This window comes from Lipotes vexillifer, unplaced genomic scaffold (genome assembly GCF_000442215.2).
Source record: "Lipotes vexillifer unplaced genomic scaffold, Lipotes_vexillifer_v1.1 scaffold1207, whole genome shotgun sequence".
NCBI lineage: Eukaryota > Metazoa > Chordata > Mammalia > Artiodactyla > Lipotidae > Lipotes > Lipotes vexillifer.
The window spans coordinates 692,604-701,689 of record NW_006772733.1 but is presented as its reverse complement, the minus strand read 5'-3'; positions in this window follow the sequence as shown (position 1 = coordinate 701,689).

The following is a 9,086-nucleotide window of genomic DNA, read 5'->3' as shown; positions in this document are numbered from 1 at the left end:
AGGAACCCAGCAGGAATACAGAGAAAAACAAAGATGAGAGGCAAGGTAGCCAGATGATTGAACAAGTATTTAACAATCTACTACCTGCTGAGAATATTAAAATGAATAAGAAAATACCTCATGCCTGGAGGAGTGTATAGTCTGAGGAGACACACATATACTATTAGCTATTATAGTCATCAAATTTATTTCTCAAACTTTTGTTTATTCTCTTTATGCATCCTCTAAGTGGTATGTGGAGATTTCTATGGGACCACAGAGGACCGTGTGTGTCATTCTGGCTGGGGCATTGAGGAAATCTTCACAGAAGTGAGAATAAGCAGTGAAATACGATGCTTTCCAAATTGTGCTCCATGGAACACTAGTTCCATGAGATGTAATCCTTGTTAGTATAGATGGATGGATGGATGGATGGTTGGATGGATGGATGGATGGACAAATAGATCCATGAACAATATTTTCAGAAATACTGGGTTTAACAACATCCACAAATTTCTTTACTGTAGGTCCTCTCAAAGCCTTTAATATTCAACTGTGAATTCTGAATCTCCAAGAGAAACTTAAATTATATAGTACTGCCCCAAATTATTGGTTTACAAATCTCTTTTTTCCTTTGAGCATTTTATAGGGACCAGTATTTTGCAAGTACAGGTGGAAAAAATGCATTTTTCCCATTTCTGCTTGTTTGTTTCTTGCTCCTATTATCCAGAAGAGAGTATTATTACCATTTTGCAGGCATGACAATATTTTAATATCAAGACTATACAGGGAGGACTTGCTTATAGATTCCTAAAAGGATCGACCAGTAGTTCTTCAAAAATAATTTTTTTATTTTGATAAACTACTGACCAATCTGACAAATAAGAAGATGCTTTTTCTGATTTTTGGATCATCTTCTTTTAGCAAGTTGCTGAAACTTTATCAAAATCACATTTCATGGACATTAGGTGGGAATTGAGGTCCCATAAACCTTGGGCGCTCTGGCCATGTCAGTGTGCAGGAATATTGAGGCCTGGACTTCACACACCTACTCACCCACCTGTGTGGTAAAGTTGCCATTAGCATTCTAGGGTTCTTCTCATGATCACACAAATGGCTCCAGCTCCCTGAATTCTAGGTGATGCTTTTCAGCTCGAAGGAGAGAAAGTCGTTGCCTCAGAACCAATAGAAATCCAAAGACTTAACAGTCTTGTGTCTCAGCATGTTTGAATCCAGTTACTTAATTTGAATCTTTAGGGGTTTTTTCACTGTTGTGTTCATTTTCTTCTTGCTGATTTTGAGATATGAAACAACCTCAGAAACCTTCATTTGAGGGCTCATTAAAAGTCTAGGAAATCCTTCATTTTCTTGTTCCTTCTCAGGCATTAGTTTGCATAGCTCGTCATAATAAGAGGGTCAAGGAGAGCATGGAAATACTTCACACAGCATTTCATGCCTATCCATTGCTGTTAAATGGATCAAATCAGCTCTGTGGGCCCCTGACACCATTGGCTAGGCTTCTTGTCTCTCTTGCCATATTTTGTGTTGGCTATTAAAGAGAACACTACACACTTAGAAAAATTAATTGTTATAATTGCTTGTTTTTGCACACTGGACAGGAGGTTAACAAGGCAGCCTCTGTAAGAGCTTGTTAGCTATTTGGTTCTGCTTAAACTTTGTACTTTTTACTTATGGTTTTCAGATTTTCTATCAGATTGGCTATAGCTACTAGAAAAATTATTTTTTTCCCATTGGAAAATTGAAAAACACTACCCATTGACACCAAAACAGTTTTTCCTTCCTGTAAAGTAGGAGTTACTTCTATTTCGAAGAATGCTAATTTACTGTTGTTCATAACAGCCTGTTCTTTTTTTTTTGTTTTTTTTTGTGGCACACGGGCCTCTCACTGTTGTGGCCTCTCCCATCGCGGAGCACAGGCTCCAGACACACAGGCCCAGCGGCCATGGCTCACGGGCCCAGCTGCTCCACGGCATGTGGGATCTTCCCGGACCAGGGCACGAACCCCTGTCCTCTGCATCAGCAGGCGGACTCCCAACCACTGCGCCACCAGGGAAGCCGCATAACAGCCTGTTCTTCTTTTAGAACCCTCTCTTCTTGTTTCACTGATGCAGTGCTTTCCTTTATCTCACTAGGGATACTAAACCTAATTATTTTGAAATCCTGTTCTAGCTGCTTTATTAACTCTGGTTCCTTATATGTAGGTTCTTTTATTTATTTGTTTGTTTTGTCTCTTCTCTTTTTCAAGACACTGACTTTCCTCACATGCTGAGGATTTTTGGTCATGTATCCATTTTTCCCCCATAGATTTCTCCACTGGCCACCAGAATGGAAACTTTTTACTGTTGTTACCTAATCTCAATATTATTTCTCAGAGATCCTCCTAATTTCTGGTCCAGTGATAGTGCTCCACTGTGTCTGGGGTGTCCAAGGGCATATGTTACAGTGTGTGCTCAGCCTGTCACTTTGTCCTAAAACCAAGAGTTACTTTTGTACATGCTCTTACTTCCCCAGGAAATATTATGTAAAAAACTTTAGAAATATTTTTTATTCAAGGCTTGCCCTAGAGGTTGTCAGATTCCATAATCACCTTGCAGATTTGATTTTTGCAATGGCCTTTATCACATTTTCAAATGACATCTATTTATTGAAGGCTTGCTATGTGTTTAGGAATCATTCTTGGCTACCAGCCCTGACTTCCGCACTAACTAGGATGTGTGGACTTGAGCTCATTAAGTCTAAGTTTCCTCTTCAGTGAAACTGAGATAGTAATTTCCACCTTATAAGGTCAATGTAAAGATATTAATTATGTGTGCGAAACAACTAGTAGAGTGCCTGTGACACAGTAAATGCTCATACCAAAAATAAAAGAAAAAAGAAAAGAAAAAAATCATTTTTTAACCCAAATGTTTACCATTTCCAGTGCTCAGTGCTTTTCATTCCTTTCTTTGCACCTAGATTTCCATTTAGCATGATTTTCCTTCTGTCTGAAGGACCTCCTCCTTTAATATCTCTTTTGGAGCAGGTCTGCTTGTAGTGAGTTCTTTTAGCTTTTGTATGTCCAAAAAAGTCTTTATTTCACCTTCATTCATGAAAAATACTGCTGAGTATAGGGGTCTAGAGTGATTATTCTTTTCTTTTAGTATTACTACATGTTAATCCACCATCTTCTGCCTTGCATTATATTCAATAAGAAGTTTGCTGTCATTCTTTGTTCTTTTGTACATAGTAAATATTTTTTTCCTTTTTTTAAAATAAATTTATTTTTATTTTTGGCTGCTTTGGGTCTTCATTGCTGTGCGTGGGCTTTCTCTGGTTGCGGCGAGCAGGGGCTACTCTTCATTGCGGTGTGCAGTCTTCTCATTGCAGTGGCTTCTCTTATTGAGGAGCACGGGCTCTAGGGGCACAGGCTTCAGTAGTTGTGGCACGCAGGCTCAGTAGTTGTGGCTCGCGAGCTCTAGAGCGCAGGCTCAGTTGTTGTGGTGCACAGGCTTAGTTGTTCCGCGGCATGTGGGATCTTCCCAGGCCAGGGCTCAAACCCATGTCCCCTGTACTGGCAGGCAGATTCTTAACCACTGCGCCACCAGGGAAGCCCTTTTTTCCTTTTAAGATTCTCTCTTTATCACTATTTTAAAACAATTTGATTATTATGTGCCTTGGAGTAACTTTCTTGAGTTGGAAGGTCAATTGAGCTTCTTGGATCTGCAGGTTTATAAGTTAAAATTTGAAAAACTTTAGCCATTATTTCTTCAAATATTTTTTATCCCTTCCCCTCCTTCAGGGACTCCAATTACATGTATATCAGACTCCTCGACGTTGTCCCACTGCTCACTGAGGCACTATTCATTTCATCTCAGTCTTTGTCTCCCTATATTTCATTTTGGATAGTTTCTATCGCTCGTCCTCAAGTTCACTAATCCTTACTTTAGCAATGTCTAGACTGCTGTTAATTCCATCCAGTGGATTTGTCTTTTCAGACATTGCAGTTTTCATGTCCAGAAGTTCAAACTGCATCATTTTTATTTCTTCTTATACTTATTATGCTTATGCTTTCCTCTATCTTTTTCAACTGAGTTATAATAATTGTTTTTAAATCCCTGGCTGCTAATTCTATTATCAGTGTCATTTCTGAATCTTTCCTATTGATTGTTTTCTGGCCTTATTATGAGTCTTATTTTCCTTTTTGTGTGCCTGCTAATTTTCAGTTGGATACCAGACAATGTGAATTTTACCTTATATGTTGCTAGATGTTTTTATATTCCTCTAAACATTCTTGAGCTTTTTTTACCTGAGATACAATGAAGCTACTTGGAAACAGTATAATCCTTCCAAGACTTGCCTTTAAGATTTGCTAGGCAGACCAGAACAGCCTTTAGTTCAGATTTTAGTCTAGTCTACTGAGGCAATAACCTTTTGAGTACGGTATTCAATGCCACGTGTGTCATAATGTCTTTCCACTCTAGCCAGTGAGAACATGAAATTATTCCTGGTCTGTTCCTTTCCAGTAGTTCTTTCCCCTGCCTTGGATGGCTTCCTCACTTGCATGCAGTGATCAGTACTCAGCAGCAGACTCTAGGGGAAACATCTCCAGAGCTCTCTTTCTGTGCAGCGCTCTACACTTAGTAACTCTGCCCTGAAAATTATAGTTGCTTTAGGCTTCCTTAATTCTCAACCTTGTCTCCTCAACTCAGAGAGACCTCCAGGTTCTGTTTGGGTTCTCCCTCCCTGCACTGTAGCCTGCAAACTCTCCAGGGAGTAGGCTGGGACAACTATAGAGTTTACCTGTTTTTTTTCTCTTCTCTCAGGGATTGTTGAACTGTGCAGCCTGCTGCCCAATCTCTGAAAATTGTCGTTTCATATATTTTGTTTGCTTTGTTTTTTAAGGCAGTAGAGTAAATCCAGTCCCTATTACTCCATCTTGGAAATCAGTGTAAATGTCAATAAATCATGATTATTCATCTTTTGTTTTCAATTTTGTGTATGTGCTTTAAATTTTTTCTAGCTTTATGGAAGTATGCTTGACAAATCGAAATTGATATATACAATTTTTATTTAAGGTGTACAAATTAAGGTGTATGATGTGATTTTTGATATATGTATATATTGCAAAATAATTATGACAATCAAGCTAATTAATGTATACATCATGTCACATAGTTACATATGTAACTTTGTATGTACGTGTGTGGTAAGAACACTTGAGATCTACTTTCTTAGAAAACTTCAAATGTACAATATCTTATTAACTACAGTCACCATTCTGTATATTAGCTCCCCGGAAATTATTCATCTTATATCTTAAAGTACACTTTGACCGGGGCTTCCCTGGTGACGCAGTGGTTGAGAGTTCGCCTGCCGATGCAGGGGACACGGGTACGTGCCCTGGTCCGGGAAGATCCCACATGCCGTGGAGCGGCTGGGCCCGTGAGCCATGGCCGCTGAGCCTGCGCGTCCGGAGCCTGTGCTCCGCAGCGCGAGAGGCCACAGCGGTGAGAGGCCCGCGTACCGCAAAAAAAAAAAAAAAAAAAAAAAAAAAATAAATTTAGGCTGAGCCTGCGCGTCCGGAGCCTGTGCTCCGCAACGGGAGAGGCCACAGCAGGGAGAGGCCCGCGTATCGCAAAAAAAAAAAAAAAAAAAAAAAAAAAAGTACACTTTGACCAACATCTTCCCATTTCTCACTGCCCTCCCAGCCCCTGGTAGCCACCATTCTACCCTCTATTTCTATGCATTTGACTTTTTTAGACTCCACATATAAGATCATGCAGTATTTGTCTTTCTGTCTCTGTCTTATTTCACTCGGCATAATATCCTCCAGGATCATTGCAAATGGCAGGATTTCCTTCCTTTTTCAGGCTGAATACTATTCCAAATGAAAATCTTACATTTTCTTTGTCCATTCATCTGTGAATGAGCACTTAGGTTGTTTCTATATCTTGGCTACTATAAATAATGCTGAAATGAACAAGGGAGGGCAGGTATCTTCAAGACAGTAATTTTACTTCCTTTGGATGTATACATAGGAGTGGGATCACTGGATCATACAGTAGTTCTAGTTTGTATATTTTGAGGCAACTCCATACTGTTTTCCACAATGGCTATACCAAACCACGGTTATTCTTATTTTTAACTTTTACTATGTACCCAACATTATATTAGGCCCTATGGGTTTTTTAAAATATACAATAAAACTGGAAACCTTCTTATATGTGTATGCATTCTTGTGTCTTTACTCATCTGCACATCTCTACATTTTAATATTCTGTTTCCTTTTTAAACCAGTAATTCTATCCTAGCTAATGTATTTTCTTGTGTTTCCTCCTAGCCTTTGAAACAATTATTTTTAATATTTGCATATTCTTCCATTGAGTGGATGTACCTAATTTACTTACTCATGCACTTATTTTTGAGTAATTAGGTTGTTTGCAATTTTGTCTGCTGAGATAAAACCAAAATGTAATAGCATTTGTGTGTGTGTGTGTTGAGAAATCACCAAATTAGGTTCCTTTGCAATTTGCAACAAGAAGGAAAGCCTTAGTAATGTTATAAAGTCAGAGTTCCACTTGTTTTCTCTACAGTTTTCTTTTATTTTCTCCTTCCTCACAATCTCTCTCTGTTTCTCACTCTCCTTCTTTCTCTCCCTCCATCCTCCCCTTCTTTTCTGCTTCCCAGTAAGCACTAACTGAGCACCTTTTGTGTTTGGGCACTGTGCTGGTTCATCAAGTATAATTATGAACAGAAAGCAGGATTCTTACCTCAGGTGGAACTTGTGATCATGCAGGGGCAGACAGAAAATCCAATAAATAATAACAATAGATAACAAGTACTCTGACAGGGGAAGTACATTTGAAGAATTCTGATAGCGTCAGCCCACTCAAGTTTCCCACCTCTCTCACAGGAGAGTAAGAGACAGGAGGAAGGAACAGGCATTCTGGCCAGCCTCCCCTTTGCCCATGATGTGGTACAGAAACATGCAGGGGGGTTATTTTCTGACAGGCCTGGGTTCAAGACCAGGCTCTGCTATCTCCTAGCTGTATAAGCAGGGGCAAGTTATTTAACTTTTCTCAGTCTGACTTTTAACCTCAAAATAAGGGTCATAATACATTATGTACATAATACATAATATAGAATTAAAGATAATGTAATGTAAAGAGCAAGGCACATATTAGATGCTCAGAAAAGTACTTATTATTACTAGCTGTGTGATCTTAGGCAAAACAGCCCCTCTGGACTTCAGTTTACTTACCTATAATATTATTCATAAGATCCCTTTCAAAAGTTCTACAAAGGCAATGAATTTGCACAAATGCCTAGCTTTGGTCTCTCTGTTCTATTTTCTGGGACACACTGAGAAGATATCTCAGAACTTCTCTTGAGCACAGTAGTTCTCTTCTGTTATCCCTGCTCTGGCCCTGAGATGAGGCTGTTCTGAAATAAAGTGGGGTTCTTCCTTATCTGGAAACCTGACAATCATCAGGAAACCAGCCATCGGCCAGCTCTTCTCCAACAACTGCCTAGAAATCCAGATACCAGCCTTGGAGAGCAGGTCAGGCTCTGATTTAAAGTGAATAAACCAAAGATTTAGGTCAAAGGGAAAAGTTAACACACTAACCAAATAAACAAAAAAACCCAGAAATCAAACCTTTCAACAATAGAAGATATAAAGGCTATTTCAGGTCATCTCCAATAAGAATAGAAAATAACTTAGATTTTTTTATTTTCTGGGTTCTAAAAGTAGCTATTTTTAAAATTTCATAAAATGGGACTTTCCATACCCTTTAAGCATAAAGTTCATCTCCTGTGAGATATTCTGGTGGCAAAGAAAACAGAGAGACAGTTAAGAGCAATTCCAGATTGTGTCAAGACAACCTTTGACTTGGAGCCCTCCATTTCTGGCTGCTAAAACATTGGGGGAAAGTTCTTCATCATTTCTTTCCTCTAGGCATATTTTTCTATTTTCTAAAATCACATGCTCCATGTTTTATAAATTCCAGGTGCTTTGCCCATATTATTGAGCACATAGACATTGGGGGAACTTAATGAATCATCAAGTCCAACCCCTCTACTTTACAGATGAGGAAGGTGAAGCCCAGATTTAATAATAACAACAATAATAATACTCAGTGCACGTTGATAGAGGAAACATGAAAGAGAAAGTTTAAACATGACTGTTATTCTGTGCTCAGGCTTTGACCATGTTTAAGAACCGTTGGTCATACTCAGTGGTCCGATTTGTGAGCTATTGGATTTGTGCTGTTTTAGGAGCCAAAGAGATCATTTTTCAGTCACTCCCAAGTGTCAGGCCCAACAACACATATTTCTAATTGGTTCTTAATCCTTAAAGCTGGGCCTCAAGGTCTTCACTGTTGCCCACTAGCTGACTATGTGAACAGCTTTTAAAAAGGTGAGTTTAAATTCTTTAAAAAACTTGTCTTAAATAACATTGCAAAAAAATTGAGACAAACTGACATCACGTGTTTCCTGATAGGATGCCCTCAGATGGAAATAATTCTACTTATGTAGGATTCCTTCCCCAAATGCATAACCTGAATCTAATCATGAAGAGACGTCAAACAAGCCCAAATTGAGGGATACAAAACAACTGACCTGTAGTCTTGAAAAATGCAAGTGTCATAAAAGACAAAATATTAAAAGATGGAGGAACTGTTCCAGATTAAACAAGACCAAAGAAACATGATAACTAAATATAATGCATGATTGATGATTAGATCTTGGGCTGGAAAAATATTATAAAGGAAATTATTGGGACAATTGATAAAATTTGAATATGGGCTAAGTTTGCATAATAGTCTTGTACCAATGTTAAATGTCTTGAATTAATAATACTATGATTATGTAAAATAATATTCTTTTTTGGTAATACACATTGAAGTATTTAGGGACAAGGGGGCTTGGGGTTTACAACTTAACTCTCAAATGATTAAGAAAAGCAGTTCTCTGTGTGTGTGTGTGTACATGTATATGTATACATAGAGAGAGGAAGGGTGGTTGGATTGGGGGAGGAGATGAAAAGACACACATGTATAGGTGGGGATCACTGACTTGTGTCTAGATACATCAGCAGCAGCAGG